Raw genomic sequence first — 12648 nt, forward strand, 5'->3', positions numbered from 1 at the left:
ACCTCTTGTGAGAATTTATTCTTACTTTTGAGAAGGATAATTAGGATTTGGTATAGCAGAAATTGCGATTACACAAGCTATTTCCAATGTTTTTCATCTTGCATGTTTTTAAATTTAATTATTTAAATTCTAGAGTTGTTGGAAGATGAACTTGTAGTATGTGATCATTATTGGTTTAATTATTGCAAAAGTCTTATGAAATATATGTGCATTTGCGTTTTTCGTGCATCGAGGTGATATTTCATATATGCTCAAAAGTTAAATCTATTATGTTTTTATAAACTGAAAATGGAACAAACTCTTTGAGAATTTTACCGCTGTGTTGATCTACTTGTGATCACACTTTTGTGTTATATTGCAACATACACTCAGTAAGATTTTTTTATATTGAGTCATACCAATTAAATTTATCTTCTTGTTCGTAACTGGCGTTGAGATTAATTTAAGACGATATTGTGGATACAAATCCATGTGATTTATTAATGTCTGACAAAAAAAATTTCTTTTCATAAAGAAAGGTCACTCATGTTGTTTTCTTGGAAATGACATCAAGTGAGGGAGAACTTTTAAATGAACTTCTACTTAATTTCTATATCATTGTGGGGTGTGGCGCTGTTGAATTTGAAGGGATGCTTGTATTCCCGTATATCGTAGAGAAGGGAGTCCTCTCTGTTAAAGATGTAAAAGATACATATTTTACAATAAGATATAGTTTGCAATAATTTGTTTCAAACCAATTAGGTTTGTGTGGCTCGTTTTTGTTAGGTATAGCGTAAGCCTTAACCACACAAGATTGATCAGCATATGGGAAAAATGAGGTTGAAACTGAAACTGAGGTTGAATTGAAAATGAGATGTGGAGCCCATACAGGACACTGGGTCTCTTCTTCTTGTTTTCAGTAAACGTGAATTATTGTTTTCAGTAAACGTGAATTAAAACATGAATTTCGATGGCGAAAACATTTGTTGTCACGTTTATGTAACAAAACATATATAAAGTTGGAAAGAAATAGAACAAGAAAAATATCTACTCTGTCGAGGTATGTCATATGTGCATGTATATATATGTGTGTTCTGGGTTATTCTACTAATACGATTCACTGAAACTATCATTATCCCAAGAAATTAGGCAGCCATGGCCAACAAAACCTCTTTCTTAACCTTCTCTAGTACTACCCTTTTGCTTTGGCTGGATTCTGCAACCAACCTCGTAACAGTTTATCTAAATACTAGCTGTTTCGTATGTATTCTTGCATCAATAGTTTTAGTAGTTCTTATTATCAAGTTTGGGGCAAACTCCCTTGGGAAACAGCCATCTTTATCAGCATCATTTTCATTACCTCCAGGGCCATCACCTTGGCCAATTGTCGGCAGTATACCAGATCTACATCGAAATAAACCAGGATATAAATGGATATTAGGTCTAATGAAGGAAATGAATTCTGAAATTGCATGTATTCGTCTTGGGAACGTTCATGTAATTCCATTGACTTCTCCGGAGCTTGCTCGAGAATTCTTGAATAAAAAAGATGTGATATTTGCATCCAGGCCTAAAAAAATGGCTACTAATTATTTGAGTCGTGGGTACTTAACTGCTATTGTTACACCGTGGGGAGACCAATGGAAGAAAATGAGAAGAGTTGTGACTTCTGAAATGGTCAGCCATGCAAGACTGAAATGGCTTCTCGAGAAGAGAAATGAAGAAGCTAACAACCTTGTGTTCTATTTACACAATCAGTGCACTAAAAACGCATCGAATGGGGGTGAAGTGATTGATATAAGATTGCTAACGAGGCAATTCAGTGGGAATGTAATTAAAAAAATGATTTTCAGCAAAGGTATTTCGGCGAGGGAAGAAAAGATGGAGGGCCTGGTATTGAAGAGATAGCGCATGTTAATTCAGCTTTTGAAGTCCTGTATTACATTTATGCTTTTAGTATACAAGATTATATACCCTATTTGACATGGTTAGATTTAGATGGTCATGAAAAAATTGTCAAGAGAGCAATGGGGGTCGTGAATAAGTATCATGATCCAATTATTGAAGAAAGGATTCGACAATGGAGAAGTGGAACTATGAAGAACAAAATGCCTGAAGATTTGCTAGATGTGCTTATTTCTCTTAAGGACAAACATGGGAAGCCATTGTTATCAACTGAAGAGATCAAAGCTCAAATAACGGTAAGATTGTTGATTTACTATAATTTCCTTCCATTTCTCCGAATAATAATATCAGTATGTGTATAGTCAGTTTATTTTTCTCTGTGTGATGTTATATATCTTGGCTCTGCCCCCATGACAGGAAGTAATAATTACGGCGGTGGATAATCCAGCCAATGCAGTTGAATGGGCCATGGCGGAGATGATAAATCAACCGGATATCCTCAGAAAAGCTGCAGAAGAAATCGATATGGTAGTCGATAAGAGCCGTTGGGTACAAGAATCTGATATTCCAAAACTCAATTATGTAAAAGCTTGTGCTAGGGAAGCACTTAGACTCCATCCAATAGCTCCCTTTAATGTTCCGCATGTATCGAATTCAGATACCGTTGTGTCGGGTTATTTCATCCCAAAAGGAAGTCATGTATTATTAAGTCGAATATGTTTAGGCAGAAACCCTAGAATTTGGCAGGAACCACTAAAGTTTAACCCGGAGCGTCACTTAATGTCAGATGATGTTGAGATAGTGATAAGCACGGTATGTGCTACATTTTATACCCATTTTATATTAGCTAAGACTCGGTATTTTGACTAATAACTCTATTTTAGTGCTTTTGTAGAAAGTACAGATGAATTCCGATAATCCGGAGAATAATGGCTAAATAGAAGCTAAATGGTGTTTGCGATGAAAAGCTCCAAAATTACTCACTGCTTCTTTATCATGGGAAGCCAAGTTACTATGCCTCCGCACAATTCACCCACCTTGCGGCTAGATGATGGTACAGTGGGATAGTCACTTGCAAGTCCACTAAGATCTTAAGAAGTGTGCACGTGAGCTGCTGAGGTCAAGAGGAGTAAACTCTATCTTGGTGTACACTAGGCATATTTATCCTTCATTGTTTATGTCGAGTTTTCTACTAGAGATTCAAATGGAAATTCCATTTCTCTTCTTCACGAGTCCCATACGTCTCCAACAACAACAGCGACTAGCAGATGTAGTCAAACCGAGATGGAGACGTCAAGATTGAACAGGGAAAGAAACATCTGGGGGTAATGGCTTCTCTGTTTCCCACAGTGGGATTACAATTGATGTGGGCCGCTATATTAGTCAGTGGTGTTGAAGATCAGTTCAGGCCTGCAGAAATAAATGGAGAAAGTGTTGCTGTAGCCGGAGGCAGGAAAGCATTGGATAGATGGACTTGGAGTCTACTGTGGTGCAGTTTGGAGGCTGAATGATGTATTCGGAGTTGGCTAGTGACCTGAGATGAATGGCAATTGCGTTCGAGTTCGATACCGAAATCAGAATCATCAGCTCCTCTTGAAGTTGAAGGGAAATGTCAGTTGTATTTGAAGGTTTGGGTCTTATTCCATCTGGGATTTCAAGAAACAAACCGTGAGCTTGTCTGCTACAGAAAGTGGAGATGACTGGTTTTACATGGGATGTTTGATGTGAAAGGAGATGATTAATGGCAAGCAGCAACAATGGCAGTCGACAGTGAAGAAAGGCGCTGGTGGAATTTTGGTTCGAAGTGAAGTAAGGATCTGTGTGTTTTCCCACAACGATTGCACTGAGAACTTGGAGATGGACTGAGGTTGCAGCAACAAAAGTTCTCTGTGGTGAGAAGTTAGATGGCTAGAGGATCGGATAGAATAGTAATTGGTAGCGAGAATCGAAGTAGTTGGTGCTGTGGATTTAATGACAATAAGAATGAATATCTGGTGGCGTTTGGGTTGCTTTATGAATTGCATATAATGCTGTCGTAAACAACAACACTGGATTTGGGGTTGATATGGACTGCAAATTAATCAGAGAGAATAGAACTGATGCCATGGGTTAGCTGGTGGTACTGTCTTCTGTGGGTCTTGTCTAAAATGAAATGGTAATTCAATATGTGGAATTGGTGAGGAAGATGATGAGACTTAGAAGACAGGAGAACTGAATCGGTGTTGGCTGAGATGGAAGCTAAATAAGATGGTTGTAGTGTATGCATGCAATTGGAGATTGGCTGATGGAAAGTGGTGTTGTGCTTCACCTTGGGCCGGAGTTGGATTTGGAGTATTGGATTGGGCCTTGGCTATTGGCTAGGTCTGATTTTTGGACTTCTCGCAACACCAGGTATTTATACTTCAACAGAGAAACCAGAAGGGGGCGGCTACTGGGATTTTTTCCCTTGCCTTTGGTACGGATACAGAGAGGAAAGACAGAGAAGAGGGGAGGAAGAGGGAGGCGGCACACAGCCGTTTAGGGTTTGAACAACTGTTTCATTCTCTGTTTCAATTTTGTTTAGTTAGGGATTTCATTTAAATTTATTTATGGCTTTTAAGAAAGTCATGTCTAGCTAAACTTCTTATTAGGGTTTAGATGAAAGCCATTTTGATAATATAAACTTTACGATGATATTTCTAATAATGATTCATTGAGTAGTAATTTCTCTTCATAAAGCTTGGTATTATTCGATTATGTGATTTTCTTGATTATTTATGCTTTTCGATTGATATTTCGTGCTTTGGTAAAATCACTTGACGTGATATGCTTTAGGATTGATAGGTAATGCTTTAGAATCACTACCCATGAAGCGAAGGAAGTTACATCAGAGAAACTATATTTTAGAATTTAATATACCATCTTCCGAGACATGAGATTTATTTCGATATTTATCTTGAGTAATAAATAGAAATTAGTAGAGTTTTATATGATTGAATTGGTGGAAATCGAAAATCCTAATAACCCATTCACACTTTATTCATTGCTAGAATTATTATTATTTTATTTTGTTCCAAAATTCTGAAAATCATTAAAACATCATTTTGTCGATTAGTTACTTTTGATATTAGTTAGTAGTAGTATTTCACACTCCTCGTGGGAACAACCTGTATTTGCCATTATCTACTAGTTAGACACTGTGCACTTGTAGTATATTTATTGATATACTCTCTGATTGATATCTTTTTGTACATAATTTTATTTTGTTTTTCTTTTAGATTTCTTTTGGTTCTTTTTATGCATTTTATTTGATTTTTTTTTAGGTACCTTAGCCTGAAGTGCTGGGGGCGAAAAGAAATTATGCACTGGCAAGGATTTTGCAAGAGCCACTCGGAAGATTTATTAGAGGTTTGCTTAGCTCATTTTGGGTATGATTTTGATGATGATAGTGTTATTTGTGAAGTCAATGCCTTGTTAGACTCCACGCCGTTGTTAGACACCAATAAATAGAAGCCCAAACTAGAACCTCTAGTTTTGCCCGAGCTTCGACTAGTTCCATCAATCGAGGAAGCTCCGACTTTGACCCTTAAGCTATCAAGTTATGATTGTTTTCATCTTGGAGATATTATTAATGAAACTGTTGTTTCTGAGAATGGGTCAATTAGTCATGATATTATTGCGCCATTGAGCCTTTGTTCCACGGATGAATTTGAGCCAATATCTGTTTGTATGTCTGATTTTGTTGAATTTGAACCAATATCCGTCGAAGTTATTACCGCTGATTTAGAGCCTGATTTAAGGCATGCACCTCAGCAAGAAACTATTGAAAAATTTATATATCATTGTGTGAATGATTTACATTTCCGGACAGTACATGACTTGCTTACTAAAGATTATTTTATATGGGGAATGGATTCACATATATTTTTGGATGAATATAGTGTTTGCAGCTGCATATTTTCAGCCGACCGGACTAGTTGGGATGATCCTCAACTTTTCATACTTTATATATATGATTGGATATCTATTTTGGGGTACCAGCCCCACCTTGTTTCAGAACATTCTACTGACAGCAGGGAAACAAATACATTTCACTTCTTGGAGGCATCCCATGCTCATGCAATACGGTAATATCTTTCCTTATCTCTTTTGCTTCAAATGGTAACAGTTTCTCCTTGTTCGTGCTTTTAATTTTATCTTTAGAACATTGAGGACAATGTTAGATTTAAGTTTGGGGGTATGGGAGAAACTCTTTAGTTGCAGTATGAATAAATAAACTCCAGAGCTTAGAAATTTATGCCTATTTAGGATTGCACTAACTAATCTAAGTGGATGGAAGCATTTTGATCGTCGGAGTTGAGGAACCAATCTGATTAGATGGCAACATCTAGAAGAGTCTATTCATAAAAGCACAGAGCTCAGGTGTTAGAAATAAAATGATAGTTTCACCATATCTCGTTGAGTCCTTTTCACTTCTATTTTTATTTTGTTTTTAAACTATGTTTCTCTAAGTGATAGGTGGGGCCCGCGATTCAAGTTGTTCCCAATGCTAGGGTGAATTAGAGTGATTGAGATACCATGAAAAAAAAACAAAAAAAACAAAAAAAACAAAAACAAATAAAAAAAAAAAATTGAGACCAGACCATTTGACCAAAAGGAATAAATTCAATAAAGTCGACCACTGGTACCCTTGTATATGCTAGTTCTGTTGACCTAGAGTTAGGTTATCGACCACTGGTTCCCTTGTATATGTCAGTGTGTTGATATTAGTCAGACTAGTATCTCAATCCATTAGGATAGTTCATTTTGGCGGAGGCCTTCAGACAGATATGGGAAACGCCGTTCACTTAGTAAACATCAAAACCATCTATGTTTTTCTATATCCATTTTCTTGATCTATCCATGTGATTAGTTTTTGACTCCGGATATTTGTGTACATAGTGCAACTATCTGAGTAGAGCTCTGTCACTTATATATGAATTTTAGTATGCTTGAGTGCAAACTCGTGTACATCAATTGGAATTTCGCATCAGGGTACTTCCTCTTGTAGTCAATAAGTATGTCAACCAAGGAGATTCTTTAATGCCTTCCAAGGTTCGTTGTAGATAGCTAGGGTCTGGAGTATTAAGGTTTTGTGGGTATATCTCTAGTAAGCCCTCCCGAGACTATAACTCGGCCACTAGGGACACCTAGGGGTTTAAAGGCTTATTGCATACGCTAAATGCAATCGACGATGCCTGCGACAGTGAGTTAGAATTTTATTTTTTAGTTTTGATTTGCTCGGGACTAGCAAAATATAAGTGTGGGGGTGTTGATAAGCAAGGTATGTGCTACATTTTATACCCATTTTATATTAGCTAAGACTCGGTATTTTGACTAATAACTCTATTTTAGTGCTTTTGTAGAAAGTACAGATGAATTCCGATCATCCGGAGAATAATGGCTAAATAGAATTTTCCTTCAGCATCGTAAACACCGGTATTGCTAGTATGCTTGCTTTTGACAATATTTTGTACCTCAATCGGGAACAAGAGATTGGGAAATTTACCTGGACGAGTTGATCCACTTAGAGCCAGATTGACAAAAACAGCAAGAGCAGTTGATACTCCTAAACCCAGTCCAATAGCACGACACCCTTGAAATGTTTCCCATGGATATATTACACCATCTTCGTTTCTATCGAAGAACGCGGCATGCTTCTGAAGAACATTCTGATTATTGTTCATAAAGGGTTCTTCTTTGTTGTCAATCTGATTACTGGAAGTAGCAGATAAACTTGACATGTAATAAGAACAAAGAAGTAGAGGCACAACGAACAAAGAAAATAAAAATGGATTTCTAGGAAGGATTGATATCATTTTAAGTTTCGCATGTATTAAGATTAACGATAAGAAAAACTTGAGAAAGATGCTGTACAGCTATAGTCAACTTTGGAACCACCTGTTCTTAACTGGCAGGCAGATAATGGCCGGTTAACTCTCATGCACGATTGATTGTATAAACATTGTGTGCATTATTGTGAAAGGGTATCTTATTGCATAGAATTGTCAAGGATGGTTTTAAACAAACCGCCTATCTAGACAATTCCTTATCACAGATCACCTAATTGATGAACCCTTTTGGAAATGATAGGTCGCACATGAAAATTATGGGACTCATCATAAAAACATATGTGTCTAGACGATTTTGGACGAGGTTTTTGCAGCTGGACGCTAAGAATTTTTGTTAATGCCTTGGTATAACCCCATAAAAGCATATTTATGCATTAGAGATTATCTAAAAGAAATTAAAGAATCTAGTATCAGGAAAGACAAAATCCCCAATTTACACAAAACTCCCATGTGGCTAATTTTGGGCATAACCCCATTCTTTGCGGAGAGCTCCCACCGTTGCACCGCATAGCATGTGAATTACAGATGAGTTTTCATTTGGTTGTCATCACGTCGCACATCAAATATGAAAAGCTCAACACAGGGGGGAAAAAAGTTGAAATACAAAATTGTATAATAGACTGGCTCAGTCGTATGCGGTTGTACAGTAAAACTTTTTTAAAATAATACTCAGTTTTGTTAAAATAATGAAAAATTTCAGTTCTGATTAGGACCTTAGTGCTAAAATAATAAATTCGATAAAATCATAATATAATACATTTCAAAAGTTCCCTTTAAACATTAATAGGTCCCAAATATTATACAAAATAATAATTTCATTAGAAAATAAAAAATAATTCTCATACACATAAAATTTTCTCACAATATGATTCAATGTTGGTTTGTTTTTCTCTGAAGTTCATAGCAAGTTGTATCTCATTCTTAATAGTTCGTAGTGCACTCATAAGACGCGGAGTCGCATTCTTGTATTGCAATAAGAAATGTTGTAGTGTGATTGATGCTTGGAGTGCATCTTTTCTTGAAACCGGTTTAAAAATCTTTTTTCATGGAAATTATTAATTTAAAAACAAATGCATACTGTTCTAAAAATATTTCCGTTAATGTTTTTTTATTTTATTTTTTTATTTTCCATTTTTAAAAGTCAATTTCGTATTTATCTATTATATATATAAAATAATAAATAATAGGATTTACGTGGTCTCATTATTTAATTTTTTTTTCATTATTTAATTTTTTTTTCATTTTATTTAATTATTATTTTTTCGATTAAGTAATATCTCTTCAAAATAATAGGATTTAGGTGGTCCCAAACCTATTATTTTATGAAAATTTTACTCTAGTACTCTTGTAGGCCTCAGTCTAGACGGTGGGCTAATGAAATTTTTTGTTATTACTTTTGTCACTCTTTTAGCAATACATTTCGCGATTCTTGAGATGATGCTCCGTAAATGACCAGATCGATAAACTGGACAACTGACCTTCTAGTTCATCTTGTGTTTATTGGGTAAGCTGTGCAATACGGGACTCTCTAGATTGTGAATTACAAGCTGCAACAAAATCTGAGCTAGATACTTTCGGGACAACTTTGGAAAGTCTAGATTGTGGTTGACTCTCGTGCACGATTGACAATTTGATGCAAGAATTTTCATATTATATAATACACCCAATATGTTACTCCCTCCGTTCCATTTTAGATGATGTTTTATGGTCTTTTGTATGTTCCAAAATAGATGAGAGTTTAGCTATTTTCTCTAAATTCTTACCGATTTACCCCTACTTTGGAATCACAACATCACATTCATTGTCCTTGTTATCAGTGAGAGATAACTAATTTAATTTAAGATTTTAAATATATTCTCTATAATCTTAGGATATTTGGTCATTCCAAGTGAAATTACATGGGGATCCATAATTTATACTAGAATTTAAAAACAAAATATTAGGAGGTTTAAAATTTTAGGATGGCATTAATATGGGCAGATTTGGAAAAACATTACTCTCTTTGATGTTTCTTAATCTGCGTGAAAAACTCGACAACGTCGTCTAAATTGGAACGGAGGGAGTATCTATAACCCAATCGTGCATGACACTCTTTAACCATTTGTTGGTCGTACCAAAGTCTCTACTTCCATCCCACTAAAAGAACCATCATTTGGGGTATACCCAAAGATTTTGGGGCCTCTTGAATAAGACAAAAACACAAGTGGAAATAGTGTTTCTAAGGTGCCCCTTATTCATCCATTTTTCATAATGGCAAAAATGCCCTTATTATTTATATTTTTAAATAATTCTTAAATTCAAATCAAAAAAATATTTTCTTAAAAAAAAATATTTTATTTTATTTTTAACTTTAAAAAAAAATTGTTAAATTTTTCTATTTACGAGTCTAAGTTCGACGGACAAGTGATACGCCGAACCTAAACATACGTAGGTTCGGCTGATAATATGTCAGCCGAACTTGTGTTTTGTGAAAACATACCTAGGTTCGGCAGATTCGATAAAAAAAATAGGACATCCGAACTTAATATTATTCTTCATAAAGTGAAGTTCGGCTAACATCTTCGTGCTTAATTATCAGCCGAACTGCTCATCGACACTTTCAGGATGAAAAAAAAGAGAAGTTCGGCTGATAATTTTGATTTTATTGTTATCCGAACTTTGCTTTGTAATTGTCGTAAAAAAAATCCCATGCAATAAGAACAGAAAAAAAAATATTCACAATTTTCATAAAAAAAATATTCAAAAAAAAATTAAAAATTATACATATGTGTGCCCCAAAATTTCAATGTATGCCCCAACTGAGGGTTCCACTAAAATGCTCATTTTATGGGCCTAACCCCACATCGTTTGCGGAGAGCTCCCAACATTTTTTTTTGGCCTATACACATTTTTCTGCATTCTTAAGACAATGACTGGTAGATAGGGTTGTGCAAAAAAAAAAACCAGAATGACGGATTTCATCCGTATCTGAACGTAAAATTGCGGGTAAAACCCTATCCGCAAGAACTATGAACCGGACACGGATGAGATTCTCAAATCAGCACGTTTACACGGATTGGATGTGGTTTGACTTTGCAATTCGCGGATAAATCCGCACAATAAGGCAGTAAGAGTATTTGATATAACTATTAAGGATGGTATTGGAAGTATGAATTTTATTTGATGTAACAAAGTGGTGAGGTTACCGATTGCTCAAGTATTGACAGTCATATCTCAGAAATTAATTTGTGAATGATTCAAAATTCCACAATTATTCTAAAACAGCAAAACTTGATTTCTAAACGTCTTCCTGAATAAGCGCTTGATTTAAATTGTTGACCTTACTAATAATTATTATGTTATCTCCATCTAGATTTTGGAAGAAAGCAACACATTTTTTCTATGCTTAAAGCTAGGGATGGGCATGGGCCGGTATGGACCGGTTTTCGCCTCATCCGCATCCAATCCATTGCACTACGGATTTTAAATTTGGCATCCGCATCCAATCCATATCCAATGGATGCACAGATGGACGAATTGGATGCAGATAATCCAATGAATTTATTTTAGTTAAAATTTATAGTAAAGAAAATAAGCCGACACAAATGACTCCTTATAAACCTACATATCCTATATATGTATATAAATATGTCATGTACAACATCCAAAACAAACATCTTAAAAATTCCTAAATGATCCATAGTATTTTCTAGAACTATATAAATGCCCTTAATTTAACGGATATGGATGTCCAACGGATTTTCAAGGTTGCATCCGGGCCCGATCCGTTGTCCGTTGGATTTCAAAAATTCCATCCGCATCCAATCCATTAACGAACGGTCCGGGCATCCATCCGCAAATGAACGGTTGCTCCCGTTAAATCCGCGGATTACGGGCCAAATGCTCACCCCTACTTAAAGTTCAATGTGCCTAATGTGAAGCTAATGGGTCCAGAGCTCATTTCCAAGACCAACAGGATTGATGGCTAAATTTTATAACCCAATGAAATATTTTATTTTCTGACTAAATTCGCGGTTAACCCGCATCCGGTCTGTATCACCCGCTGATCCGCGGATGTAAAATCCGTGGGTGATTAGGCCAGACACGGTTGGATTTTTCAAATCCTCAACTTTGACGGATTGGACGCGGGTGACCCCTAATCCGCAACCGTCCGTCCATTGCACACCCCTACTAGTAAATGACCTCCACTTTTGAGCTCGACGCGAGTTATTTGATATCTCATGCCTAGCATGAGATTTCTCTCAAACCTACAAAGATCCATACTCGACAAACGTTAATAACTGTGATGTACTTGTTCACCTTCAGGTTTTATGCCCAACATGACAATGCGGTAGAGACCACATTGCCATGGATAGAGTTTTTCCCAGCATCAATCCATTCTTTATGGTTGGGAGGAGCAGTAGCGGAGCAAGAATATCGTACTATACGGGGCTAAATTTTTTATTTATCGAAATATGAAAACTTCGGTGGAATAAATGTTGAAATTTGGTGGGCTAAATATAAAAAAAAAAAGAATGACAAAAAGAAAGAATGATCTTTTGGGGACCATGATTTTTTTGGGGGTCATGGTTTTATTTTGGGTAAAGACATTAGAAGTAAATCTAGGTCACCCCTTATCTAAATATTTATATTAATACCTAAATCACCCTCCTGATTAATTTTGGGTGATGATTAGTTAGTGTAATGATTAGTGAGATGATTAAGTTAAAGATAATTAGTGAGATTAAAAAATCAGATGGTTTTTTTTTAAAGAAGTAGAATTATTGAGAGAGTAAAGTTAGAGAAGATGAAGAAGGAAAACATGAAAAATGATGGATTTTACCAACCACAACCGGAGGAAGGGTATTTGGGTACCCAAGTAGGCTTCAAACTTAGATAATGTTGGTTGAATTGC

The 12648-nt window shown here is 35.8% G+C and overlaps 2 pseudogenes; one reads left to right on the forward strand and one right to left on the reverse strand.

Annotated features, from left to right (window-relative positions):
* The window catches only part of LOC113335764, a 73889-nt pseudogene extending 66243 nt beyond the window's left edge, over positions 1-7646 (reverse strand).
* Positions 1113-3970, forward strand: LOC113335763 (annotated as a pseudogene).
* Positions 7647-12648: the final 5002 nt, after the last annotated feature.

Source organism: Papaver somniferum, unplaced genomic scaffold (assembly GCF_003573695.1).
Source record: "Papaver somniferum cultivar HN1 unplaced genomic scaffold, ASM357369v1 unplaced-scaffold_15, whole genome shotgun sequence".
In the NCBI taxonomy this organism is placed as follows: domain Eukaryota; kingdom Viridiplantae; phylum Streptophyta; class Magnoliopsida; order Ranunculales; family Papaveraceae; genus Papaver; species Papaver somniferum.